Source organism: Dendrobates tinctorius, unplaced genomic scaffold, assembly GCF_039654945.1.
Source record: "Dendrobates tinctorius isolate UK_male_01 unplaced genomic scaffold, ASM3965494v1 ptg000245l, whole genome shotgun sequence".
NCBI classification, from domain to species: domain Eukaryota; kingdom Metazoa; phylum Chordata; class Amphibia; order Anura; family Dendrobatidae; genus Dendrobates; species Dendrobates tinctorius.
Window position 1 is genome coordinate 8,980,763 of NW_027361912.1, and position 22,048 is coordinate 9,002,810.

Consider the following 22,048-nt stretch of genomic DNA (forward strand, 5'->3'; position numbering starts at 1 on the left):
CCAAATCAGAGCTTGTTTAAGCTACGGTGAGTTACAAATTCTCAATAGCCCTTCCACACTGCTTCCAGGCATCCTGAGCTTCCACATTCTAAGAGCTCAGTTAAGATGAAATTTTTGGCCATTACAGGCAGATTGCCTCACTCTCTCCTTCTGCTCCAAGAAACAAACATCAATCCATTGCTGTGAGAAGCAAGGCTTTTCTTCCACACTGGGAGGACCTAAGACTGTCATTTGCATACCATAGATTAAGTCTCCTGAAAGACCAACAAAGATTGCCAAAGCTGACTGTATTTCAAGTCATCATGGCGGGGTATTGGGAAAAGTTTTCAATTAGCAATAATCACGCCTCGGTTAAACCTCATGGGCTACGATATTGTCACTGCGCAAAGTTGAAAGAACTGTTGTGACCAATGCCTTCCCGCTTCCAAATCAGAGCTTGTTTAAGCTACGGTGAGTTACAAATTCTCACTAGCCCTCCCACACTGCTTCCAGGCATTCTGAGCTTCCACATTCTAAGGGCTCAGTTAAGATGAAATTTTTGGCAATTACAGGCAGATTGCCTCACTCTCTCCTTCTGCTCCAGGCAACAAACATCAATCCATTGCTGTGAGAAGCAAGGCTATTCTTCCACGCTGGGAGGAGCTAAAACTCTTTTATTTGCATATCATAGATTAAGTCTCCTGAGAGACCAACAAAAATTGCCAAAGATGACTGTATTTCAAGTCATCATGGCGGGGTAATGGAAAAAGTTTTCAATTAGCAATAATCACGCCTCGGTTAAACCTCATGGGCTACGATATTGTCACTGCACAAAGTTGAAAGAACTGTTGTGACCAATGCCTTCCCGCTTCCAAATCAGAGCTTGTTTAAGCTACGGTGAGTTACAAATTCTCAATAGCCCTTCCACACTGCTTCCAGGCATCCTGAGCTTCCACATTCTAAGGGCTCAGTTAAGATGAAATTTTTGGCCATTACAGGCAGATTGCCTCACTGTCTCCTTCTGCTCCAAGAAACAAACATCAATCCATTGCTGTGAGAAGCAAGGCTTTTCTTCCACACTGGGAGGACCTAAGACTGTCATTTGCATACCATAGATTAAGTCTCCTGAAAGACCAACAAAGATTGCCAAAGCTGACTGTATTTCAAGTCATCATGGCGGGGTATTGGGAAAAGTTTTCAATTAGCAATAATCACGCCTCGGTTAAACCTCATGGGCTACGATATTGTCACTGCGCAAAGTTGAAAGAACTGTTGTGACCAATGCCTTCCCGCTTCCAAATCAGAGCTTGTTTAAGCTACGGTGAGTTACAAATTCTCAATAGCCCTTCCACACTGCTTCCAGGCATCCTGAGCTTCCACATTCTAAGGGCTCAGTTAAGATGAAATTTTTGGCCATTACAGGCAGATTGCCTCACTCTTTACTTCTGCTCCAGGCAACAAACATCAATCCATTGCTGTGAAAAGCAAGGCTATTCTTCCACGCTGGGAGGAGCTAAGACTCTGTTATTTGCATACCATAGATTAAGTCTCCTGAGAGACCAACAAAAATTGCCAAAGCTGACTGTATTTCAAGTCATCATGGCGGGGTATTGGGAAAAGTTTTCAATTAGCAATAATCACGCCTCGGTTAAACCTCATGGGCTACGATATTGCCACTGCGCAAAGTTGAAAGAACTGTTGTGACCAATGCCTTCCTGCTTTCAAAGCAGAGCTTGTTTAAGCTACGGTGAGTTACAAATTCTCACTAGCCCTCCCACACTGCTTCCAGGCATCCTGGGCTTACACATTCTGAGGGCTCAGGAAAGATGTAATTTTTGGCAATTACAGGCAGATTGCCTCACTCTCGCCTTCTGCTCCAAGAAACAAACATCAATCCATTGCTGTGAGAAGCAAGGCTTTTCTTCCACACTGGGAGGACCTAAGACTGTCATTTGCATACCATAGATTAAGTCTCCTGAGAGACCAACAAAAATTGCCAAAGCTGACTGTATTACAAGTCATCATGGCGGGGTATTGGGAAAAGTTTTCAATTAGCAATAATCACGCCTCGGTTAAACCTCATGGGCTATGATATTGTCACTGCACAAAATTGAAAGAACTGTTGTGACCAATGCCTTCCCGCTTCCAAATCAGAGCTTGTTTAAGCTACGGTGAGTTACAAATTCTCACTAGCCCTCCCACACTGCTTCCAGGCATCCTGAGCTTCCACATTCTAAGGGCTCAGTTAAGATGAAATTTTTGGCCATTACAGGCAGATTGCCTCACTCTCTCCTTCTGCTCCAAGAAACAAACATCAATCCATTGCTGTGAGAAGCAAGGCTTTTCTTCCACACTGGGAGGACCTAAGACTGTCATTTGCATTCCATGAATTAAGTCTCCTGAGAGACCAACAAAAATTGCCAAAGCTGACTGTATTCCAAGTCATTATGGCGGGGTATTGGGAAAAGTTTTCAATTAGCAATAATCACGCCTTGGATAAACCTCATGGGCAACAATATTGCCACAGCGCAAAGATGAAAGAACAGAAGTGACCAAGGGCTTCCCGCTTCCAGGGCAGAACATTTTAAGCCATGGTGAGTTACAAATCACCACTAGCCCTCCACGCTGCTTCCAGGCATCCTTGGCTTACACATTCTAAGGGTTCAGTTAAGATGTAATTTTTGGCAATTACAGGCAGATTGCCTCACTCTCGCCTTCTGCTCCAAGAAACAAACATCAATCCATTGCTGTGAGAAGCAAGGCTTTTCTTCCACACTGGGAGAACCTAAGACTGTCATTTACATACCATAGATTAAGTCTCCTGAGAGACCAACAAAAATTGCCAAAGCTGACTGTATTTCAAGTCATCATGGTGGGGTATTGGGAAAAGTTTTCAATTAGCAATAATCACGCCTCGGTTAAACCTCATAGGCTACGATATTGCCACTGCGCAAAGTTGAAAGAACTGTTGTGACCAATGCCTTCCTGCTTCCAAAGCAGAGCTTGTTTAAGCTATGGTGAGTTACAAATTCTCACTAGCCCTCCCACACTGCTTCCAGGCATTCTGAGCTTCCACATTCTAAGGGCTCAGTTAAGATGAAATTTTTGGCAATTACAGGCAGATTGCCTCACTATCTCCTTCTGCTCCAGGCAACAAACATCAATCCATTGCTGTGAGAAGCAAGGCTTTTCTTCCACGCTGGGAGGAGCTAAGACTCTGTTATTTGCATACAATGGATTAAGTCTCCTGAGAGACCAACAAAAATTGCCAAAGCTGACTGTATTTCAAGTCATCATGGCGGGGTATTGGGAAAAGTTTTCAATTAGCAATAATCACGCCTCGGTTAAACCTCATGGACTATGATCTTGCCACTGCGCAAAGTTGAAAGAACTGTTGTGACCAATGCCTTCCTGCTTCCAAAGCAGAGCTTGTTTAAGCTACGGTGAGTTACAAATTCTCACTAGCCCTCCCACACTGCTTCCAGGCATTCTGAGCTTCCACATTCTAAGGGCTCAGTTAAGATGAAATTTTTGGCAATTACAGGCAGATTGCCTCACTCTCGCCTTCTGCTCCAAGAAACAAACATCAATCCATAGCTGTGAGAAGCAAGGCTTTTCTTCCACGCTGGGAGGAGCTAAGACTCTGTTATTTGCATACAATGGATTAAGTCTCCTGAGAGACCAACAAAAATTGCCAAAGCTGACTGTATTTCAAGTCATCATGGCGGGGTATTGGGAAAAGTTTTCAATTAGCAATAATCACGCCTCGGTTAAACCTCATAGGCTACGATATTGCCACTGCGCAAAATTGAAAGAACTGTTGTGACCAATGCCTTCCTGCATCCAAAGCAGAGCTTGTTTAAGCTATGGTGAGTTACAAATTCTCACTAGCCCTCCCACACTGCTTCCAGGCATTCTGAGCTTCCACATTCTAAGGGATCAGTTAAGATGAAATTTTTGGCAATTACAGGCAGATTGCCTCACTCTCTCCTTCTGCTCCAGGCAACAAACATCAATCCATTGCTGTGAGAAGCAAGGCTATACTTCCACGCTGGGAGGAGCTAAGACTCTGTTATTTGCATACCATAGATTAAGTCTCCTGAGAGACCAACAAAAATTGCCAAAGCTGACTGTATTTCAAGTCATCATGGCAGGGTATTGGGAAAAGTTTTCAATAAGCAATAATCACGCCTTGGATAAACCTCATGGGCAACAATATTGCAACAGCGCAAAGATGAAAGAACAGAAGTGACCAAGGGCTTCCCGCTTCCAGGGCAGAACATTTTAAGCCATGGTGAGTTACAAATCACCACTAGCCCTCCACGCTGCTTCCAGGCATCCTTGGCTTACACATTCTAAGGGTTCAGTTAAGATGTAATTTTTGGCAATTACAGGCAGATTGCCTCACTCTCGCCTTCTGCTCCAAGAAACAAACATCAATCCATTGCTGTGAGAAGCAAGGCTTTTCTTCCACACTGGGAGGACCTAAAGGGGTTTTACACTAAGCAATATCGCTAGCAATATCGCTAAAACGTCACTGGTTTTGTGACGTTATAGCGATATTGCTAGCGATATCGCTATGTGTGATACTTACCTCCGACCGGCTCCCCCGCTGCTCATCGCTGATCGCGCGAGAATGTCCGGCTCCATTTCTCGTCGGGCGCTTCCTGCTGGGCTTCCTGCTGTGACGTCCAGCGATGCGTGGAGGCGGGCGGGAGGACGCCAGGATCGCTGTGTGTGAAAGGTAAGTATCGTCCGCTGCGTCGCTGCTGCATCGCTGTGAGATCATTCTGTATGAAAGCTCACTAGCGATCATTTAGCGATGCACCAGCGATCCTGACCGGGTCGGATCGCTGGTTGAATCGCTGGTGCATCGCTAAATGTAAAAGGGCCTTTAGACTGTCATTTACATACCATAGATTAAGTCTCCTGAGAGACCAACAAAAATTGCCAAAGCTGACTGTATTTCAAGTCATCATGACGGGGTATTGGGAAAAGTTTTCAATTAGCAATAATCACGCCTCGGTTAAAACTCATAGGCTACGATATTGCCACTGCGCAAAGTTGAAAGAACTGTTGTGACCAATGCCTTCCTGCTTCCAAAGCAGAGCTTGTTTAAGCTATGGTGAGTTACAAATTCTCACTAGCCCTCCCACACTGCTTCCAGGCATTCTGAGCTTCCACATTCTAAGGGCTCAGTTAAGATGAAATTTTTGGCAATTACAGGCAGATTGCCTCACTCTCTCCTTCTGCTTCAGGCAACAAACATCAATCCATTGCTGTGAGAAGCAAGGCTATTCTTCCACGCTGGGAGGAGCTAAGACTCTGTTATTTGCATACCATAGATTAAGTCTCCTGAGAGACCAACAAAAATTGCCAAAGCTGACTGTATTTCAAGTCATCATGGCGGGGTATTGGGAAAAGTTTTCAATTAGCAATAATCACGCCTCGGTTAAACCTCATGGGCTACGATATTGCCACTGCGCAAAGTTGAAAGAACTGTTGTGACCAATGCCTTCCTGCTTTCAAAGCAGAGCTTGTTTAAGCTACGGTGAGTTACAAATTCTCACTAGCCCTCCCACACTGCTTCCAGGCATCCTGGGCTTCCACATTCTGAGGGCTCAGGAAAGATGTAATTTTTGGCAATTACAGGCAGATTGCCTCACTCTCGCCTTCTGCTCCAAGAAACAAACATCAATCCATTGCTGTGAGAAGCAAGGCTTTTCTTCCACACTGGGAGAAGCTAAGACTGTCATTTGCATTCCATGAATTAAGTCTCCTGAGAGACCAACAAAAATTGCCAAAGCTGACTGTATTCCAAGTCATCATGGCGGGGTATTGGGAAAAGTTTTCAATTAGCAATAATCACGCCTTGGATATACCTCATGGGCAACAATATTGCCACTGCGCAAAGATGAAAGAACAGAAGTGACCAAGGGCTTCCCGATTCCAGGGCAGAACATTTTAAGCCATGGTGAGTTACAAATCACCACTAGCCCTCCACGCTGCTTCCAGGCATCCTTGGCTTACACATTCTAAGGGTTCAGTTAAGATGTAATTTTTGGCAATTACAGGCAGATTGCCTCACTCTCGCCTTCTGCTCCAAGAAACAAACTTCAATCCATTGCTGTGAGAAGCAAGGGTTTTCTTCCACACTGGGAGAACCTAAGACTGTCATTTACATAACATAGATTAAGTCTCCTGAGAGACCAACAAAAATTGCCAAAGCTGACTGTATTTCAAGTCATCATGGTGGGGTATTGGGAAAAGTTTTCAACTAGCAATAATCACGCCTCGGTGAAACCTCATAGGCTACGATATTGCCACTGCGCAAAGTTGAAAGAACTGTTGTGACCAATGCCTTCCTGCTTCCAAAGCAGAGCTTGTTAAAGCTATGGTGAGTTACAAATTCTCACTAGCCCTCCCACACTGCTTCCAGGCATTCTGAGCTTCCACATTCTAAGGGCTCAGTTAAGATGAAATTTTTGGCAATTACAGGCAGATTGCCTCACTCTCTCCTTCTGCTCCAGGCAACAAACATCAATCCATTGCTGTGAGAAGCAAGGCTATTCTTCCACGCTGGGAGGAGCTAAAACTCTGTTATTTGCATATCATAGATTAAGTCTCCTGAGAGACCAACAAAAATTGCCAAAGGTGACTGTATTTCAAGTCATCATGGCGGGGTATTGGAAAAAGTTTTCAATTAGCAATAATCACGCCTCGGTTAAACCTCGTGGGCTACGATATTGTCACTGCACAAAGTTGAAAGAACTGTTGTGACCAATGCCTTCCCGCTTCCAAATCAGAGCTTGTTTAAGCTACGGTGAGTTACAAATTCTCAATAGCCCTTCCACACTGCTTCCAGGCATCCTGAGCTTCCACATTCTAAGAGCTCAGTTAAGATGAAATTTTTGGCCATTACAGGCAGATTGCCTCACTCTCTCCTTCTGCTCCAAGAAACAAACATCAATCCATTGCTGTGAGAAACAAGGCTTTTCTTCCACACTGGGAGGACCTAAGACTGTCATTTGCATACCATAGATTAAGTCTCCTGAAAGACCAACAAAGATTGCCAAAGCTGACTGTATTTCAAGTCATCATGGCGGGGTATTGGGAAAAGTTTTCAATTAGCAATAATCACGCCTCGGTTAAACCTCATGGGCTACGATATTGTCACTGCGCAAAGTTGAAAGAACTGTTGTGACCAATGCCTTCCCGCTTCCAAATCAGAGCTTGTTTAAGCTATGGTGAGTTACAAATTCTCACTAGCCCTCCCACACTGCTTCCAGGCATTCTGAGCTTCCACATTCTAAGGGCTCAGTTAAGATGAAATTTTTGGCAATTACAGGCAGATTGCCTCACTCTCTCCTTCTGCTCCAGGCAACAAACATCAATCCATTGCTGTGAGAAGCAAGGCTATTCTTCCACGCTGGGAGGAGCTAAAACTCTGTTATTTGCATATCATAGATTAAGTCTCCTGAGAGACCAACAAAAATTGCCAAAGGTGACTGTATTTCAAGTCATCATGGCGGGGTATTGGAAAAAGTTTTCAATTAGCAATAATCACGCCTCGGTTAAACCTCATGGGCTACGATATTGTCACTGCACAAAGTTGAAAGAACTGTTGTGACCAATGCCTTCCCGCTTCCAAATCAGAGCTTGTTTAAGCTACGGTGAGTTACAAATTCTCAATAGCCCTTCCACACTGCTTCCAGGCATCCTGAGCTTCCACATTCTAAGGGCTCAGTTAAGATGAAATTTTTGGCCATTACAGGCAGATTGCCTCACTCTCTCCTTCTGCTCCAAGAAACAAACATCAATCCATTTCTGTGAGAAGCAAGGCTTTTCTTCCACACTGGGAGGACCTAAGACTGTCATTTGCATACCATAGATTAAGTCTCCTGAAAGACCAACAAAGATTGCCAAAGCTGACTGTATTTCAAGTCATCATGGCGGGGTATTGGGAAAAGTTTTCAATTAGCAATAATCACGCCTCGGTTAAACCTCATGGGCTACGATATTGTCACTGCGCAAAGTTGAAAGAACTGTTGTGACCAATGCCTTCCCGCTTCCAAATCAGAGCTTGTTTAAGCTACGGTGAGTTACAAATTCTCAATAGCCCTTCCACACTGCTTCCAGGCATCCTGAGCTTCCACATTCTAAGGGCTCAGTTAAGATGAAATTTTTGGCCATTACAGGCAGATTGCCTCACTCTTTCCTTCTGCTTCAGGCAACAAACATCAATCCATTGTTGTGAGAATCTATGCTTTTCTTCCACGCTGGGTGGAGGTAAGACTCTGTTATTTGCATACAATGGATTAAGTCTCCTGAGAGACCAACAAAAATTGCCAAAGCTGACTGTATTTCAAGTCATCATGGCGGGGTATTGGGAAAAGTTTTCAACTAGCAATAATCCCGCCTCGGTTAAACCTCATGGGCTACGATATTGCCACTGCGCAAAGTTGAAAAAACTGTTGTGACCAATGCCTTCCTGCTTCCAAAGCAGAGCTTGTTTAAGCTACGGTGAGTTACAAATTCTCACTACGCCTCCCACACTGCTTCCAGGCATCCTGGGCTTCCACATTCTGAGGGCTCAGGAAAGATATAATTTTTGGCAATTACAGGCAGATTGCCTCACTCTCGCCTTCTGCTCCAAGAAACAAACATCAATCCATTGCTGTGAGAAGCAAGGCTTTTCTTCCACACTGGGAGGACCTAAGACTGTCATTTACATACCATAGATTAAGTCTCCTGAGAGACCAACAAAAATTGCCAAAGCTGACTGTATTTCAAGTCATCATGGCGGGGTATTGGGAAAAGTTTTCAACTAGCAATAATCCCGCCTCGGTTAAACCTCATGGGCTACAATATTGCCACTGCGCAAAGTTGAAGAAACTGTTGTGACCAATGCCTTCCTGCTTCCAAAGCAGAGCTTGTTTAAGCTACGGTGAGTTACAAATTCTCACTAGCCCTCCCACACTGCTTCCAGGCATTCTGAGCTTCCACATTCTAAGGGCTCAGTTAAGATGAAATTTTTGGCAATTACAGGCAGATTGCCTCACTCTTTCCTTCTGCTCCAGGCAACAAACATCAATCCATTGCTGTGAAAAGCAAGGCTATTCTTCCACGCTGGGAGGAGCTAAGACTCTGTTATTTGCATACCATAGATTAAGTCTCCTGAGAGACCAACAAAAATTGCCAAAGCTGACTGTATTTCAAGTCATCATGGTGGGGTATTGGGAAAAGTTTTCAATTAGCAATAATCACGCCTCGGTTAAACCTCCTGGGCTACGATATTGCCACTGCGCAAAGTTGAAAGAACTGTTGTGACCAATGCCTTCCTGCTTTCAAAGCAGAGCTTGTTTAAGCTACGGTGAGTTACAAATTCTCACTAGCCCTCCCACACTGCTTCCAGGCATCCTGGGCTTCCACATTCTGAGAGCTCAGGAAAGATGTAATTTTTGGCAATTACAGGCAGATTGCCTCACTCCCGCCTTCTGCTCCAAGAAACAAACATCAATCCATTGCTGTGAGAAGCAAGGCTTTTCTTCCACACTGGGAGGACCTAAGACTGTCATTTGCATTCCATGAATTAAGTCTCCTGAGAGACCAACAAAAATTGCCAAAGCTGACTGTATTCCAAGTCATTATGGCGGGGTATTGGGAAAAGTTTTCAATTAGCAATAATCACGCCTTGGATAAACCTCATGGGCAACAATATTGCCACAGCGCAAAGATGAAAGAACAGAAGTGACCAAGGGCTTCCCGCTTCCAGGGCAGAACATTTTAAGCCATGGTGAGTTACAAATCACCACTAGCCCTCCACGCTGCTTCCAGGCATCCTTGGCTTACACATTCTAAGGGTTCAGTTAAGATGTAATTTTTGGCAATTACAGGCAGATTGCCTCACTCTCGCCTTCTGCTCCAAGAAACAAACATCAATCCATTGCTGTGAGAAGCAAGGCTTTTCTTCCACACTGGGAGAACCTAAGACTGTCATTTACATACCATAGATTAAGTCTCCTGAGAGACCAACAAAAATTGCCAAAGCTGACTGTATTTCAAGTCATCATAGTGGGGTATTGGGAAAAGTTTTCAATTAGCAATAATCACGCCTCGGTTAAACCTCATAGGCTACGATATTGCCACTGCGCAAAGTTGAAAGAACTGTTGTGACCAATGCCTTCCTGCTTCCAAAGCAGAGCTTGTTTAAGCTATGGTGAGTTACAAATTCTCACTAGCCCTCCCACACTGCTTCCAGGCATTCTGAGCTTCCACATTCTAAGGGCTCAGTTAAGATGAAATTTTTGGCAATTACAGGCAGATTGCCTCACTATCTCCTTCTGCTCCAGGCAACAAACATCAATCCATTGCTGTGAGAAGCAAGGCTTTTCTTCCACGCTGGGAGGAGCTAAGACTCTGTTATTTGCATACAATGGATTAAGTCTCCTGAGAGACCAACAAAAATTGCCAAAGCTGACTGTATTTCAAGTCATCATGGCGGGGTATTGGGAAAAGTTTTCAATTAGCAATAATCACGCCTCGGTTAAACCTCATGGACTATGATCTTGCCACTGCGCAAAGTTGAAAGAACTGTTGTGACCAATGCCTTCCTGCTTCCAAAGCAGAGCTTGTTTAAGCTACGGTGAGTTACAAATTCTCACTAGCCCTCCCACACTGCTTCCAGGCATTCTGAGCTTCCACATTCTAAGGGCTCAGTTAAGATGACATTTTTGGCAATTACAGGCAGATTGCCTCACTCTCGCCTTCTGCTCCAAGAAACAAACATCAATCCATAGCTGTGAGAAGCAAGGCTTTTCTTCCACGCTGGGAGGAGCTAAAACTCTGTTATTTGCATATCATAGATTAAGTCTCCTGAGAGACCAACAAAAATTGCCAAAGGTGACTGTATTTCAAGTCATCATGGCGGGGTATTGGAAAAAGTTTTCAATTAGCAATAATCACGCCTCGGTTAAACCTCGTGGGCTACGATATTGTCACTGCACAAAGTTGAAAGAACTGTTGTGACCAATGCCTTCCCGCTTCCAAATCAGAGCTTGTTTAAGCTACGGTGAGTTACAAATTCTCACTAGCCCTCCCACACTGCTTCCAGGCATTCTGAGCTTCCACATTCTAAGAGCTCAGTTAAGATGAAATTTTTGGCCATTACAGGCAGATTGCCTCACTCTCTCCTTCTGCTCCAAGAAACAAACATCAATCCATTGCTGTGAGAAGCAAGGCTTTACTTCCACACTGGGAGGACCTAAGACTGTCATTTGCATACCATAGATTAAGTCTCCTGAAAGACCAACAAAGATTGCCAAAGCTGACTGTATTTCAAGTCATCATGGCGGGGTATTGGGAAAAGTTTTCAATTAGCAATAATCACGCCTCGGTTAAAGATCATGGGCTACGATATTGTCACTGCGCAAAGTTGAAAGAACTGTTGTGACCAATGCCTTCCCGCTTCCAAATCAGAGTTTGTTTAAGCTATGGTGAGTTACAAATTCTCACTAGTCCTCCCACACTGCTTCCAGGCATTCTGAGCTTCCACATTCTAAGGGCTCAGTTAAGATGAAATTTTTGGCAATTACAGGCAGATTGCCTCACTCTCTCCTTCTGCTCCAGGCAACAAACATCAATCCATTGCTGTGAGAAGCAAGGCTATTCTTCCACGCTGGGAGGAGCTAAAACTCTGTTATTTGCATATCATAGATTAAGTCTCCTGAGAGACCAACAAAAATTGCCAAAGGTGACTGTATTTCAAGTCATCATGGCGGGGTATTGGAAAAAGTTTTCAATTAGCAATAATCACGCCTCGGTTAAACCTCATGGGCTACGATATTGTCACTGCACAAAGTTGAAAGAACTGTTGTGACCAATGCCTTCCCGCTTCCAAATCAGAGCTTGTTTAAGCTACGGTGAGTTACAAATTCTCAATAGCCCTTCCACACTGCTTCCAGGCATCCTGAGCTTCCACATTCTAAGGGCTCAGTTAAGATGAAATTTTTGGCCATTACAGGCAGATTGCCTCACTCTCTCCTTCTGCTCCAAGAAACAAACATCAATCCATTGCTGTGAGAAGCAAGGCTTTTCTTCCACACTGGGAGGACCTAAGACTGTCATTTGCATACCATAGATTAAGTCTCCTGAAAGGCCAACAAAGATTGCCAAAGCTGACTGTATTTCAAGTCATCATGGCGGGGTATTGGGAAAAGTTTTCAATTAGCAATAATCACGCCTCGGTTAAACCTCATGGGCTACGATATTGTCACTGCGCAAAGTTGAAAGAACTGTTGTGACCAATGCCTTCCCGCTTCCAAATCAGAGCTTGTTTAAGCTACGGTGAGTTACAAATTCTCAATAGCCCTTCCACACTGCTTCCAGGCATCCTGAGCTTCCACATTCTAAGGGCTCAGTTAAGATGAAATTTTTGGCCATTACAGGCAGATTGCCTCACTCTTTCCTTCTGCTTCAGGCAACAAACATCAATCCATTGTTGTGAGAATCTAGGCTTTTCTTCCACGCTGGGTGGAGGTAAGACTCTGTTATTTGCATACAATGGATTAAGTCTCCTGAGAGACCAACAAAAATTGCCAAAGCTGACTGTATTTCAAGTCATCATGGCGGGGTATTGGGAAAAGTTTTCAACTAGCAATAATCCCGCCTCGGTTAAACCTCATGGGCTACGATATTGCCACTGCGCAAAGTTGAAAAAACTGTTGTGACCAATGCCTTCCTGCTTCCAAAGCAGAGCTTGTTTAAGCTACGGTGAGTTACAAATTCTCACTACGCCTCCCACACTGCTTCCAGGCATCCTGGGCTTCCACATTCTGAGGGCTCAGGAAAGATGTAATTTTTGGCAATTACAGGCAGATTGCCTCACTCTCGCCTTCTGCTCCAAGAAACAAACATCAATCCATTGCTGTGAGAAGCAAGGCTTTTCTTCCACACTGGGAGGACCTAAGACTGTCATTTACATACCATAGATTAAGTCTCCTGAGAGACCAACAAAAATTGCCAAAGCTGACTGTATTTCAAGTCATCATGGCGGGGTATTGGGAAAAGTTTTCAACTAGCAATAATCCCGCCTCGGTTAAACCTCATGGGCTACAATATTGCCACTGCGCAAAGTTGAAGAAACTGTTGTGACCAATGCCTTCCTGCTTCCAAAGCAGAGCTTGTTTAAGCTACGGTGAGTTACAAATTCTCACTAGCCCTCCCACACTGCTTCCAGGCATTCTGAGCTTCCACATTCTAAGGGCTCAGTTAAGATGAAATTTTTGGCAATTACAGGCAGATTGCCTCACTCTTTCCTTCTGCTCCAGGCAACAAACATCAATCCATTGCTGTGAAAAGCAAGGCTATTCTTCCACGCTGGGAGGAGCTAAGACTCTGTTATTTGCATACCATAGATTAAGTCTCCTGAGAGACCAACAAAAATTGCCAAAGCTGACTGTATTTCAAGTCATCATGGCGGGGTATTGGGAAAAGTTTTCAATTATCACGCCTCGGTTAAACCTCATGGGCTACGATATTGCCACTGCGCAAAGTTGAAAGAACTGTTGTGACCAATGCCTTCCTGCTTTCAAAGCAGAGCTTGTTTAAGCTACGGTGAGTTACAAATTCTCACTAGCCCTCCCACACTGCTTCCAGGCATCCTGGGCTTCCACATTCTGAGGGCTCAGGAAAGATGTAATTTTTGGCAATTACAGGCAGATTGCCTCACTCTCGCCTTCTGCTCCAAGAAACAAACATCAATCCATTGCTGTGAGAAGCAAGGCTTTTCTTCCACACTGGGAGGACCTAAGACTGTCATTTGCATACCATAGATTAAGTCTCCTGAGAGACCAACAAAAATTGCCAAAGCTGACTGTATTACAAGTCATCATGGCGGGGTATTGGGAAAAGTTTTCAATTAGCAATAATCACGCCTCGGTTAAACCTCATGGGCTATGATATTGTCACTGCACAAAGTTGAAAGAACTGTTGTGACCAATGCCTTCCCGCTTCCAAATCAGAGCTTGTTTAAGCTACGGTGAGTTACAAATTCTCAATAGCCCTTCCACACTGCTTCCAGGCATCCTGAGCTTCCACATTCTAAGGGCTCAGTTAAGATGAAATTTTTGGCCATTACAGGCAGATTGCCTCACTCTCTCCTTCTGCTCCAAGAAACAAACATCAATCCATTGCTGTGAGAAGCAAGGCTTTTCTTCCACACTGGGAGGACCTAAGACTGTCATTTGCATTCCATGAATTAAGTCTCCTGAGAGACCAACAAAAATTGCCAAAGCTGACTGTATTCCAAGTCATTATGGCGGGGTATTGGGAAAAGTTTTCAATTAGCAATAATCACGCCTTGGATAAACCTCATGGGCAACAATATTGCCACAGCGCAAAGATGAAAGAACAGAAGTGACCAAGGGCTTCCCGCTTCCAGGGCAGAACATTTTAAGCCATGGTGAGTTACAAATCACCACTAGCCCTCCACGCTGCTTCCAGGCATCCTTGGCTTACACATTCTAAGGGTTCAGTTAAGATGTAATTTTTGGCAATTACAGGCAGATTGCCTCACTCTCGCCTTCTGCTCCAAGAAACAAACATCAATCCATTGCTGTGAGAAGCAAGGCTTTTCTTCCACACTGGGAGAAACTAAGACTGTCATTTACATACCATAGATTAAGTCTCCTGAGAGACCAACAAAAATTGCCAAAGCTGACTGTATTTCAAGTCATCATGGTGGGGTATTGGGAAACGTTTTCAATTAGCAATAATCACGCCTCGGTTAAACCTCATAGGCTACGATATTGCCACTGCGCAAAGTTGAAAGAACTGTTGTGACCAATGCCTTCCTGCTTCCAAAGCAGAGCTTGTTTAAGCTATGGTGAGTTACAAATTCTCACTAGCCCTCCCACACTGCTTCCAGGCATTCTGAGCTTCCACATTCTAAGGGCTCAGTTAAGATGAAATTTTTGGCAATTACAGGCAGATTGCCTCACTATCTCCTTCTGCTCCAGGCAACAAACATCAATCCATTGCTGTGAGAAGCAAGGCTTTTCTTCCACGCTGGGAGGAGCTAAGACTCTGTTATTTGCATACAATGGATTAAGTCTCCTGAGAGACCAACAAAAATTGCCAAAGCTGACTGTATTTCAAGTCATCATGGCGGGGTATTGGGTAAAGTTTTCAATTAGCAATAATCACGCCTCGGTTAAACCTCATGGACTATGATCTTGCCACTGCGCAAAGTTGAAAGAACTGTTGTGACCAATGCCTTCCTGCTTCCAAAGCAGAGCTTGTTTAAGCTACGGTGAGTTACAAATTCTCACTAGCCCTCCCACACTGCTTCCAGGCATTCTGAGCTTCCACATTCTAAGGGCTCAGTTAAGATGAAATTTTTGGCAATTACAGGCAGATTGCCTCACTCTCGCCTTCTGCTCCAAGAAACAAACATCAATCCATTGCTGTGAGAAGCAAGGCTATTCTTCCACGCTGGGAGGAGCTAAAACTCTGTTATTTGCATATCATAGATTAAGTCTCCTGAGAGACCAACAAAAATTGCCAAAGGTGACTGTATTTCAAGTCATCATGGCGGGGTAGTGGAAAAAGTTTTCAATTAGCAATAATCACACCTCGGTTAAACCTCGTGGGCTACGATATTGTCACTGCACAAAGTTGAAAGAACTGTTGTGACCAATGCCTTCCCGCTTCCAAATCAGAGCTTGTTTAAGCTACGGTGAGTTACAAATTCTCAATAGCCCTTCCACACTGCTTCCAGGCATCCTGAGCTTCCACATTCTAAGAGCTCAGTTAAGATGAAATTTTTGGCCATTACAGGCAGATTGCCTCACTCTCTCCTTCTGCTCCAAGAAACAAACATCAATCCATTGCTGTGAGAAGCAAGGCTTTTCTTCCACACTGGGAGGACCTAAGACTGTCATTTGCATACCATAGATTAAGTCTCCTGAAAGACCAACAAAGATTGCCAAAGCTGACTGTATTTCAAGTCATCATGGCGGGGTATTGGGAAAAGTTTTCAATTAGCAATAATCACGCCTCGGTTAAACCTCATGGGCTACGATATTGTCACTGCGCAAAGTTGAAAGAACTGTTGTGACCAATGCCTTCCCGCTTCCAAATCAGAGCTTGTTTAAGCTATGGTGAGTTACAAATTCTCACTAGCCCTCCCACACTGCTTCCAGGCATTCTGAGCTTCCACATTCTAAGGGCTCAGTTAAGATGAAATTTTTGGCAATTACAGGCAGATTGCCTCACTCTCTCCTTCTGCTCCAGGCAACAAACATCAATCCATTGCTGTGAGAAGCAAGGCTATTCTTCCACGCTGGGAGGAGCTAAAACTCTGTTATTTGCATATCATAGATTAAGTCTCCTGAGAGACCAACAAAAATTGCCAAAGGTGACTGTATTTCAAGTCATCATGGCGGGGTATTGGAAAAAGTTTTCAATTAGCAATAATCACGCCTCGGTTAAACCTCATGGGCTACGATATTGTCACTGCACAAAGTTGAAAGAACTGTTGTGACCAATGCCTTCCAGCTTCCAAATCAGAGCTTGTTTAAGCTACGGTGAGTTACAAATTCTCAATAGCCCTTCCACACTGCTTCCAGGCATCCTGAGCTTCCACATTCTAAGGGCTCAGTTAAGATGAAATTTTTGGCCATTACAGGCAGATTGCCTCACTCTCTCCTTCTGCTCCAAGAAACAAACATCAATCCATTGCTGTGAGAAGCAAGGCTTTTCTTCCACACTGGGAGGACCTAAGACTGTCATTTGCATACCATAGATTAAGTCTCCTGAAAGACCAACAAAGATTGCCAAAGCTGACTGTATTTCAAGTCATCATGGCGGGGTATTGGGAAAAGTTTTCAATTAGCAATAATCACGCCTCGGTTAAACCTCATGGGCTACGATATTGTCACTGCGCAAAGTTGAAAGAACTGTTGTGACCAATGCCTTCCCGCTTCCAAATCAGAGCTTGTTTAAGCTACGGTGAGTTACAAATTCTCAATAGCCCTTCCACACTGCTTCCAGGCATCCTGAGCTTCCACATTCTAAGGGCTCAGTTAAGATGAAATTTTTGGCCATTTCAGGCAGATTGCCTCACTCTTTCCTTCTGCTTCAGGCAACAAACATCAATCCATTGTTGTGAGAATCTAGGCTTTTCTTCCACGCTGGGTGGAGGTAAGACTCTGTTATTTGCATACAATGGATTAAGTCTCCTGAGAGACCAACAAAAATTGCCAAAGCTGACTGTATTTCAAGTCATCATGGCGGGGTATTGGGAAAAGTTTTCAACTAGCAATAATCCCGCCTCGGTTAAACCTCATGGGCTACGATATTGCCACTGCGCAAAGTTGAAAAAACTGTTGTGACCAATGCCTTCCTGCTTCCAAAGCAGAGCTTGTTTAAGCTACGGTGAGTTACAAATTCTCACTACGCCTCCCACACTGCTTCCAGGCATCCTGGGCTTCCACATTCTGAGGGCTCAGGAAAGATGTAATTTTTGGCAATTACAGGCAGATTGCCTCACTCTCACCTTCTGCTCCAAGAAACAAACATCAATCCATTGCTGTGAGAAGCAAGGCTTTTCTTCCACACTGGGAGGACCTAAGACTGTCATTTACATACCATAGATTAAGTCTCCTGAGAGACCAAAAAAAATTGCCAAAGCTGACTGTATTTCAAGTCATCATGGCGGGGTATTGGGAAAAGTTTTCAACTAGCAATAATCCCGCCTCGGTTAAACCTCATGGGCTACAATATTGCCACTGCGCAAAGTTGAAGAAACTGTTGTGACCAATGCCTTCCTGCTTCCAAAGCAGAGCTTGTTTAAGCTACGGTGAGTTACAAATTCTCACTAGCCCTCCCACACTGCTTCCAGGCATTCTGAGCTTCCACATTCTAAGGGCTCAGTTAAGATGAAATTTTTGGCAATTACAGGCAGATTGCCTCACTCTTTCCTTCTGCTCCAGGCAACAAACATCAATCCATTGCTGTGAAAAGCAAGGCTATTCTTCCACGCTGGGAGGAGCTAAGACTCTGTTATTTGCATACCATAGATTAAGTCTCCTGAGAGACCAACAAAAATTGCCAAAGCTGACTGTATTTCAAGTCATCATGGCGGGGTATTGGGAAAAGTTTTCAATTAGCAATAATCACGCCTCGGTTAAACCTCATGGGCTACGATATTGCCACTGCGCAAAGTTGAAAGAACTGTTGTGACCAATGCCTTCCTGCTTTCAAAGCAGAGCTTGTTTAAGCTACGGTGAGTTACAAATTCTCACTAGCCCTCCCACACTGCTTCCAGGCATCCTGGGCTTCCACATTCTGAGGGCTCAGGAAAGATGTAATTTTTGGCAATTACAGGCAGATTGCCTCACTCTCGCCTTCTGCTCCAAGAAACAAACATCAATCCATTGCTGTGAGAAGCAAGGCTTTTCTTCCACACTGGGAGGACCTAAGACTGTCATTTGCATACCATAGATTAAGTCTCCTGAGAGACCAACAAAAATTGCCAAAGCTGACTGTATTACAAGTCATCATGGCGGGGTATTGGGAAAAGTTTTCAATTAGCAATAATCACGCCTCGGTTAAACCTCATGGGCTATGATATTGTCACTGCACAAAGTTGAAAGAACTGTTGTGACCAATGCCTTCCCGCTTCCAAATCAGAGCTTGTTTAAGCTACGGTGAGTTACAAATTCTCAATAGCCCTTCCACACTGCTTCCAGGCATCCTGAGCTTCCACATTCTAAGGGCTCAGTTAAGATGAAATTTTTGGCCATTACAGGCAGATTGCCTCACTCTCTCCTTCTGCTCCAAGAAACAAACATCAATCCATTGCTGTGAGAAGCAAGGCTTTTCTTCCACACTGGGAGGACCTAAGACTGTCATTTGCATTCCATGAATTAAGTCTCCTGAGAGACCAACAAAAATTGCCAAAGCTGACTGTATTCCAAGTCATTATGGCGGGGTATTGGGAAAAGTTTTCAATTAGCAATAATCACGCCTTGGATAAACCTCATGGGCAACAATATTGCCACAGCGCAAAGATGAAAGAACAGAAGTGACCAAGGGCTTCCCGCTTCCAGGGCAGAACATTTTAAGCCATGGTGAGTTACAAATCACCACTAGCCCTCCACGCTGCTTCCAGGCATCCTTGGCTTACACATTCTAAGGGTTCAGTTAAGATGTAATTTTTGGCAATTACAGGCAAATTGCCTCACTCTCGCCTTCTGCTCCAAGAAACAAACATCAATCCATTGCTGTGAGAAGCAAGGCTTTTCTTCCACACTGGGAGAACCTAAGACTGTCATTTACATACCATAGATTAAGTCTCCTGAGAGACCAACAAAAATTGCCAAAGCTGACTGTATTTCAAGTCATCATGGTGGGGTATTGGGAAAAGTTTTCAATTAGCAATAATCACGCCTCGGTTAAACCTCATAGGCTACGATATTGCCACTGCGCAAAGTTGAAAGAACTGTTGTGACCAATGCCTTCCTGCTTCCAAAGCAGAGCTTGTTTAAGCTATGGTGAGTTACAAATTCTCACTAGCCCTCCCACACTGCTTCCAGGCATTCTGAGCTTCCACATTCTAAGGGCTCAGTTAAGATGAAATTTTTGGCAATTACAGGCAGATTGCCTCACTATCTCCTTCTGCTCCAGGCAACAAACATCAATCCATTGCTGTGAGAAGCAAGGCTTTTCTTCCATGCTGGGAGGAGCTAAGACTCTGTTATTTGCATACAATGGATTAAGTCTCCTGAGAGACCAACAAAAATTGCCAAAGCTGACTGTATTTCAAGTCATCATGGCGGGGTATTGGGAAAAGTTTTCAATTAGCAATAATCACGCCTCGGTTAAACCTCATGGACTATGATCTTGCCACTGCGCAAAGTTGAAAGAACTGTTGTGACCAATGCCTTCCTGCTTCCAAAGCAGAGCTTGTTTAAGCTACGGTGAGTTACAAATTCTCACTAGCCCTCCCACACTGCTTGCAGGCATTCTGAGCTTCCACATTCTAAGGGCTCAGTTAAGATGAAAATTTTGGCAATTACAGGCAGATTGCCTCACTCTCGCCTTCTGCTCCAAGAAACAAACATCAATCCATAGCTGTGAGAAGCAAGGCTTTTCTTCCACGCTGGGAGGAGCTAAGACTCTGTTATTTGCATACAATGGATTAAGTCTCCTGAGAGACCAACAAAAATTGCCAAAGCTGACTGTATTTCAAGTCATCATGGCGGGGTATTGGGAAAAGTTTTCAATTAGCAATAATCAAGCCTCGGTTAAACCTCATAGGCTACGATATTGCCACTGCGCAAAGTTGAAAGAACTGTTGTGACCAATGCCTTCCTGCATCCAAAGCAGAGCTTGTTTAAGCTATGGTGAGTTACAAATTCTCACTAGCCCTCCCACACTGCTTCCAGGCATTCTGAGCTTCCACATTCTAAGGGATCAGTTAAGATGAAATTTTTGGCAATTACAGGCAGATTGCCTCACTCTCTCCTTCTGCTCCAGGCAACAAACATCAATCCATTGCTGTGAGAAGCAAGGCTATACTTCCACGCTGGGAGGAGCTAAGACTCTGTTATTTGCATACCATAGATTTAGTCTCCTGAGAGACCAACAAAAATTGCCAAAGCTGACTGTATTTCAAGTCATCATGGCGGGGTATTGGGAAAAGTTTTCAATTAGCAATAATCGCGCCTCGGTTAAACCTCATGGGCTACGATATTGCCACTGCGCAAAGTTGAAAGAAATGTTATGACCAATGCCTTCCTGCTTTCAAAGCAGAGCTTGTTTAAGCTACGGTGAGTTACAAATTCTCACTAGCCCTCCCACACTGCTTCCAGGCATCCTGGGCTTCCACATTCTGAGGGCTCAGGAAAGATGTAATTTTTGGCAATTACAGGCAGATTGCCTCACTCTCGCCTTATGCTCCAAGAAACAAACATCAATCCATTGCTGTGAGAAGCAAGGCTTTTCTTCCACACTGGGAGAAGCTAAGACTGTCATTTGCATTCCATGAATTAAGTCTCCTGAGAGACCAACAAAAATTGCCAAAGCTGACTGTATTTCACGTCATCATGGCGGGGTATTGGGAAAAATTTTCAATTAGCAATGATAAGCCTCGGTTAAACCTCATAGGCTACGATATTGCCACATCGCAAAGATGAAGGAACAGAAGTGATCAAGGTCTTCCCGCTTCCAAGGCAGAACTTGTTTAAGCTATGGTGAGTTCCAAATCACCACTAGCCCTCCCACGCTGCTTCCAGACATGCTGGGCTTCCACATGCTAAGGGATCAGGAAAAACAATTTTTGGCAATTACAGGCAGATTGCCTCACTCTCTCCTTCTGCTCCAGGAAACACACATCAATCCACTGCTGTGAGAAGCAAGGCTTTTCTTCCACGCTGGCAGGAGCTAAGACTGTCATTTGCATACCATGGATTAAGTCTCCTGAGAGACCAACAAAAATTGCCAAAGCTGACTGTATTTCAAGTCATCATGGCGGGGTATTGGGAAAAGTTTTCAATAAGCAATAATCACGCCTTGGATAAACCTCATGGGCAACAATATTGCCACAGCGCAAAGATGAAAGAACAGAAGTGACCAAGGGCTTCCCGCTTCCAGGGCAGACAATTTTAAGCCATGGTGAGTTACAAATCACCACTAGCCCTCCACGCTGCTTCCAGGCATCCTTGGCTTACACATTCTAAGGGTTCAGTTAAGATGTAATTTTTGGCAATTACAGGCAGATTGCCTCACTCTCGCCTTCTGCTCCAAGAAACAAACATCAATCCATTGCTGTGAGAAGCAAGGCTTTTCTTCCACACTGGGAGGACCTAAAGGGGTTTTACACTAAGCAATATCGCTAGCAATATCGCTAAAACGTCACTGGTTTTGTGACGTTATAGCGATATTGCTAGCGATATCGCTATGTGTGATACTTACCTCCGACCGGCTCCCCCGCTGCTCATCGCTGATCGCGCGAGAATGTCCGGCTCCATTTCTCGTCGGGCGCTTCCTGCTGGGCTTCCTGCTG

At 44.2% G+C, this 22,048-nt stretch overlaps 50 non-coding genes across 50 annotated transcripts; all 50 read right to left on the minus strand.

Annotated features, from left to right (window-relative positions):
• Positions 1-250: 250 nt before the first annotated feature.
• Positions 251-391, minus strand: LOC141061516 (U4 spliceosomal RNA). The gene has a single exon (XR_012223370.1). It is a non-coding gene; the product is annotated as a U4 spliceosomal RNA (small nuclear RNA).
• Positions 392-676: 285 nt separating this feature from the next.
• On the minus strand, positions 677-817 carry LOC141061027 (U4 spliceosomal RNA). Its single transcript, XR_012222927.1, has one exon. It is a non-coding gene; the product is annotated as a U4 spliceosomal RNA (small nuclear RNA).
• Positions 818-1,100: 283 nt separating this feature from the next.
• On the minus strand, positions 1,101-1,241 carry LOC141061517 (U4 spliceosomal RNA). Its single transcript, XR_012223371.1, has one exon. It is a non-coding gene; the product is annotated as a U4 spliceosomal RNA (small nuclear RNA).
• A 285-nt stretch (positions 1,242-1,526) lies between these two features.
• On the minus strand, positions 1,527-1,667 carry LOC141062103 (U4 spliceosomal RNA). Its single transcript, XR_012223902.1, has one exon. It is a non-coding gene; the product is annotated as a U4 spliceosomal RNA (small nuclear RNA).
• Positions 1,668-1,950: 283 nt separating this feature from the next.
• On the minus strand, positions 1,951-2,091 carry LOC141060997 (U4 spliceosomal RNA). Its single transcript, XR_012222900.1, has one exon. It is a non-coding gene; the product is annotated as a U4 spliceosomal RNA (small nuclear RNA).
• A 283-nt stretch (positions 2,092-2,374) lies between these two features.
• On the minus strand, positions 2,375-2,515 carry LOC141061894 (U4 spliceosomal RNA). The gene has a single exon (XR_012223713.1). It is a non-coding gene; the product is annotated as a U4 spliceosomal RNA (small nuclear RNA).
• Positions 2,516-2,796: 281 nt separating this feature from the next.
• On the minus strand, positions 2,797-2,937 carry LOC141060899 (U4 spliceosomal RNA). The gene has a single exon (XR_012222811.1). It is a non-coding gene; the product is annotated as a U4 spliceosomal RNA (small nuclear RNA).
• A 285-nt stretch (positions 2,938-3,222) lies between these two features.
• On the minus strand, positions 3,223-3,363 carry LOC141061112 (U4 spliceosomal RNA). The gene has a single exon (XR_012223005.1). It is a non-coding gene; the product is annotated as a U4 spliceosomal RNA (small nuclear RNA).
• Positions 3,364-3,648: 285 nt separating this feature from the next.
• Positions 3,649-3,789, minus strand: LOC141062844 (U4 spliceosomal RNA). The gene has a single exon (XR_012224551.1). It is a non-coding gene; the product is annotated as a U4 spliceosomal RNA (small nuclear RNA).
• Positions 3,790-4,074: 285 nt separating this feature from the next.
• On the minus strand, positions 4,075-4,215 carry LOC141062397 (U4 spliceosomal RNA). Its single transcript, XR_012224168.1, has one exon. It is a non-coding gene; the product is annotated as a U4 spliceosomal RNA (small nuclear RNA).
• Positions 4,216-4,904: 689 nt separating this feature from the next.
• Positions 4,905-5,045, minus strand: LOC141061653 (U4 spliceosomal RNA). The gene has a single exon (XR_012223494.1). It is a non-coding gene; the product is annotated as a U4 spliceosomal RNA (small nuclear RNA).
• Positions 5,046-5,330: 285 nt separating this feature from the next.
• On the minus strand, positions 5,331-5,471 carry LOC141062115 (U4 spliceosomal RNA). Its single transcript, XR_012223913.1, has one exon. It is a non-coding gene; the product is annotated as a U4 spliceosomal RNA (small nuclear RNA).
• A 283-nt stretch (positions 5,472-5,754) lies between these two features.
• LOC141061548 (U4 spliceosomal RNA) lies at positions 5,755-5,895 on the minus strand. Its single transcript, XR_012223399.1, has one exon. It is a non-coding gene; the product is annotated as a U4 spliceosomal RNA (small nuclear RNA).
• Positions 5,896-6,176: 281 nt separating this feature from the next.
• On the minus strand, positions 6,177-6,317 carry LOC141063020 (U4 spliceosomal RNA). The gene has a single exon (XR_012224710.1). It is a non-coding gene; the product is annotated as a U4 spliceosomal RNA (small nuclear RNA).
• Positions 6,318-6,602: 285 nt separating this feature from the next.
• Positions 6,603-6,743, minus strand: LOC141061619 (U4 spliceosomal RNA). Its single transcript, XR_012223464.1, has one exon. It is a non-coding gene; the product is annotated as a U4 spliceosomal RNA (small nuclear RNA).
• Positions 6,744-7,026: 283 nt separating this feature from the next.
• LOC141061518 (U4 spliceosomal RNA) lies at positions 7,027-7,167 on the minus strand. The gene has a single exon (XR_012223372.1). It is a non-coding gene; the product is annotated as a U4 spliceosomal RNA (small nuclear RNA).
• Positions 7,168-7,452: 285 nt separating this feature from the next.
• LOC141061046 (U4 spliceosomal RNA) lies at positions 7,453-7,593 on the minus strand. The gene has a single exon (XR_012222945.1). It is a non-coding gene; the product is annotated as a U4 spliceosomal RNA (small nuclear RNA).
• A 283-nt stretch (positions 7,594-7,876) lies between these two features.
• On the minus strand, positions 7,877-8,017 carry LOC141061519 (U4 spliceosomal RNA). Its single transcript, XR_012223373.1, has one exon. It is a non-coding gene; the product is annotated as a U4 spliceosomal RNA (small nuclear RNA).
• A 285-nt stretch (positions 8,018-8,302) lies between these two features.
• Positions 8,303-8,443, minus strand: LOC141062960 (U4 spliceosomal RNA). Its single transcript, XR_012224656.1, has one exon. It is a non-coding gene; the product is annotated as a U4 spliceosomal RNA (small nuclear RNA).
• Positions 8,444-8,726: 283 nt separating this feature from the next.
• Positions 8,727-8,867, minus strand: LOC141061071 (U4 spliceosomal RNA). The gene has a single exon (XR_012222967.1). It is a non-coding gene; the product is annotated as a U4 spliceosomal RNA (small nuclear RNA).
• A 285-nt stretch (positions 8,868-9,152) lies between these two features.
• Positions 9,153-9,293, minus strand: LOC141061649 (U4 spliceosomal RNA). Its single transcript, XR_012223490.1, has one exon. It is a non-coding gene; the product is annotated as a U4 spliceosomal RNA (small nuclear RNA).
• Positions 9,294-9,576: 283 nt separating this feature from the next.
• Positions 9,577-9,717, minus strand: LOC141061895 (U4 spliceosomal RNA). Its single transcript, XR_012223714.1, has one exon. It is a non-coding gene; the product is annotated as a U4 spliceosomal RNA (small nuclear RNA).
• Positions 9,718-9,998: 281 nt separating this feature from the next.
• LOC141061234 (U4 spliceosomal RNA) lies at positions 9,999-10,139 on the minus strand. Its single transcript, XR_012223115.1, has one exon. It is a non-coding gene; the product is annotated as a U4 spliceosomal RNA (small nuclear RNA).
• A 285-nt stretch (positions 10,140-10,424) lies between these two features.
• On the minus strand, positions 10,425-10,565 carry LOC141061114 (U4 spliceosomal RNA). Its single transcript, XR_012223006.1, has one exon. It is a non-coding gene; the product is annotated as a U4 spliceosomal RNA (small nuclear RNA).
• Positions 10,566-10,850: 285 nt separating this feature from the next.
• LOC141061620 (U4 spliceosomal RNA) lies at positions 10,851-10,991 on the minus strand. The gene has a single exon (XR_012223465.1). It is a non-coding gene; the product is annotated as a U4 spliceosomal RNA (small nuclear RNA).
• A 283-nt stretch (positions 10,992-11,274) lies between these two features.
• On the minus strand, positions 11,275-11,415 carry LOC141062560 (U4 spliceosomal RNA). The gene has a single exon (XR_012224316.1). It is a non-coding gene; the product is annotated as a U4 spliceosomal RNA (small nuclear RNA).
• Positions 11,416-11,700: 285 nt separating this feature from the next.
• Positions 11,701-11,841, minus strand: LOC141061049 (U4 spliceosomal RNA). The gene has a single exon (XR_012222947.1). It is a non-coding gene; the product is annotated as a U4 spliceosomal RNA (small nuclear RNA).
• Positions 11,842-12,124: 283 nt separating this feature from the next.
• On the minus strand, positions 12,125-12,265 carry LOC141061827 (U4 spliceosomal RNA). Its single transcript, XR_012223652.1, has one exon. It is a non-coding gene; the product is annotated as a U4 spliceosomal RNA (small nuclear RNA).
• A 285-nt stretch (positions 12,266-12,550) lies between these two features.
• LOC141062961 (U4 spliceosomal RNA) lies at positions 12,551-12,691 on the minus strand. Its single transcript, XR_012224657.1, has one exon. It is a non-coding gene; the product is annotated as a U4 spliceosomal RNA (small nuclear RNA).
• Positions 12,692-12,974: 283 nt separating this feature from the next.
• LOC141061073 (U4 spliceosomal RNA) lies at positions 12,975-13,115 on the minus strand. Its single transcript, XR_012222969.1, has one exon. It is a non-coding gene; the product is annotated as a U4 spliceosomal RNA (small nuclear RNA).
• Positions 13,116-13,400: 285 nt separating this feature from the next.
• Positions 13,401-13,534, minus strand: LOC141062515 (U4 spliceosomal RNA). Its single transcript, XR_012224275.1, has one exon. It is a non-coding gene; the product is annotated as a U4 spliceosomal RNA (small nuclear RNA).
• Positions 13,535-13,817: 283 nt separating this feature from the next.
• Positions 13,818-13,958, minus strand: LOC141062829 (U4 spliceosomal RNA). Its single transcript, XR_012224538.1, has one exon. It is a non-coding gene; the product is annotated as a U4 spliceosomal RNA (small nuclear RNA).
• A 283-nt stretch (positions 13,959-14,241) lies between these two features.
• LOC141061896 (U4 spliceosomal RNA) lies at positions 14,242-14,382 on the minus strand. The gene has a single exon (XR_012223715.1). It is a non-coding gene; the product is annotated as a U4 spliceosomal RNA (small nuclear RNA).
• Positions 14,383-14,663: 281 nt separating this feature from the next.
• Positions 14,664-14,804, minus strand: LOC141061394 (U4 spliceosomal RNA). Its single transcript, XR_012223259.1, has one exon. It is a non-coding gene; the product is annotated as a U4 spliceosomal RNA (small nuclear RNA).
• A 285-nt stretch (positions 14,805-15,089) lies between these two features.
• LOC141061151 (U4 spliceosomal RNA) lies at positions 15,090-15,230 on the minus strand. The gene has a single exon (XR_012223040.1). It is a non-coding gene; the product is annotated as a U4 spliceosomal RNA (small nuclear RNA).
• A 285-nt stretch (positions 15,231-15,515) lies between these two features.
• On the minus strand, positions 15,516-15,656 carry LOC141062188 (U4 spliceosomal RNA). The gene has a single exon (XR_012223979.1). It is a non-coding gene; the product is annotated as a U4 spliceosomal RNA (small nuclear RNA).
• A 283-nt stretch (positions 15,657-15,939) lies between these two features.
• Positions 15,940-16,080, minus strand: LOC141061520 (U4 spliceosomal RNA). The gene has a single exon (XR_012223374.1). It is a non-coding gene; the product is annotated as a U4 spliceosomal RNA (small nuclear RNA).
• Positions 16,081-16,365: 285 nt separating this feature from the next.
• Positions 16,366-16,506, minus strand: LOC141061050 (U4 spliceosomal RNA). Its single transcript, XR_012222948.1, has one exon. It is a non-coding gene; the product is annotated as a U4 spliceosomal RNA (small nuclear RNA).
• A 283-nt stretch (positions 16,507-16,789) lies between these two features.
• LOC141061521 (U4 spliceosomal RNA) lies at positions 16,790-16,930 on the minus strand. Its single transcript, XR_012223375.1, has one exon. It is a non-coding gene; the product is annotated as a U4 spliceosomal RNA (small nuclear RNA).
• Positions 16,931-17,215: 285 nt separating this feature from the next.
• On the minus strand, positions 17,216-17,356 carry LOC141062962 (U4 spliceosomal RNA). Its single transcript, XR_012224658.1, has one exon. It is a non-coding gene; the product is annotated as a U4 spliceosomal RNA (small nuclear RNA).
• A 283-nt stretch (positions 17,357-17,639) lies between these two features.
• Positions 17,640-17,780, minus strand: LOC141061559 (U4 spliceosomal RNA). The gene has a single exon (XR_012223409.1). It is a non-coding gene; the product is annotated as a U4 spliceosomal RNA (small nuclear RNA).
• A 285-nt stretch (positions 17,781-18,065) lies between these two features.
• On the minus strand, positions 18,066-18,206 carry LOC141062127 (U4 spliceosomal RNA). Its single transcript, XR_012223924.1, has one exon. It is a non-coding gene; the product is annotated as a U4 spliceosomal RNA (small nuclear RNA).
• Positions 18,207-18,489: 283 nt separating this feature from the next.
• On the minus strand, positions 18,490-18,630 carry LOC141062830 (U4 spliceosomal RNA). Its single transcript, XR_012224539.1, has one exon. It is a non-coding gene; the product is annotated as a U4 spliceosomal RNA (small nuclear RNA).
• A 283-nt stretch (positions 18,631-18,913) lies between these two features.
• On the minus strand, positions 18,914-19,054 carry LOC141061899 (U4 spliceosomal RNA). Its single transcript, XR_012223716.1, has one exon. It is a non-coding gene; the product is annotated as a U4 spliceosomal RNA (small nuclear RNA).
• A 281-nt stretch (positions 19,055-19,335) lies between these two features.
• Positions 19,336-19,476, minus strand: LOC141060901 (U4 spliceosomal RNA). Its single transcript, XR_012222813.1, has one exon. It is a non-coding gene; the product is annotated as a U4 spliceosomal RNA (small nuclear RNA).
• Positions 19,477-19,761: 285 nt separating this feature from the next.
• LOC141061115 (U4 spliceosomal RNA) lies at positions 19,762-19,902 on the minus strand. Its single transcript, XR_012223007.1, has one exon. It is a non-coding gene; the product is annotated as a U4 spliceosomal RNA (small nuclear RNA).
• Positions 19,903-20,187: 285 nt separating this feature from the next.
• On the minus strand, positions 20,188-20,328 carry LOC141062927 (U4 spliceosomal RNA). The gene has a single exon (XR_012224626.1). It is a non-coding gene; the product is annotated as a U4 spliceosomal RNA (small nuclear RNA).
• Positions 20,329-20,613: 285 nt separating this feature from the next.
• On the minus strand, positions 20,614-20,754 carry LOC141061654 (U4 spliceosomal RNA). The gene has a single exon (XR_012223495.1). It is a non-coding gene; the product is annotated as a U4 spliceosomal RNA (small nuclear RNA).
• Positions 20,755-21,037: 283 nt separating this feature from the next.
• LOC141062527 (U4 spliceosomal RNA) lies at positions 21,038-21,177 on the minus strand. Its single transcript, XR_012224286.1, has one exon. It is a non-coding gene; the product is annotated as a U4 spliceosomal RNA (small nuclear RNA).
• Positions 21,178-21,458: 281 nt separating this feature from the next.
• Positions 21,459-21,599, minus strand: LOC141061759 (U4 spliceosomal RNA). Its single transcript, XR_012223590.1, has one exon. It is a non-coding gene; the product is annotated as a U4 spliceosomal RNA (small nuclear RNA).
• Positions 21,600-22,048: the final 449 nt, after the last annotated feature.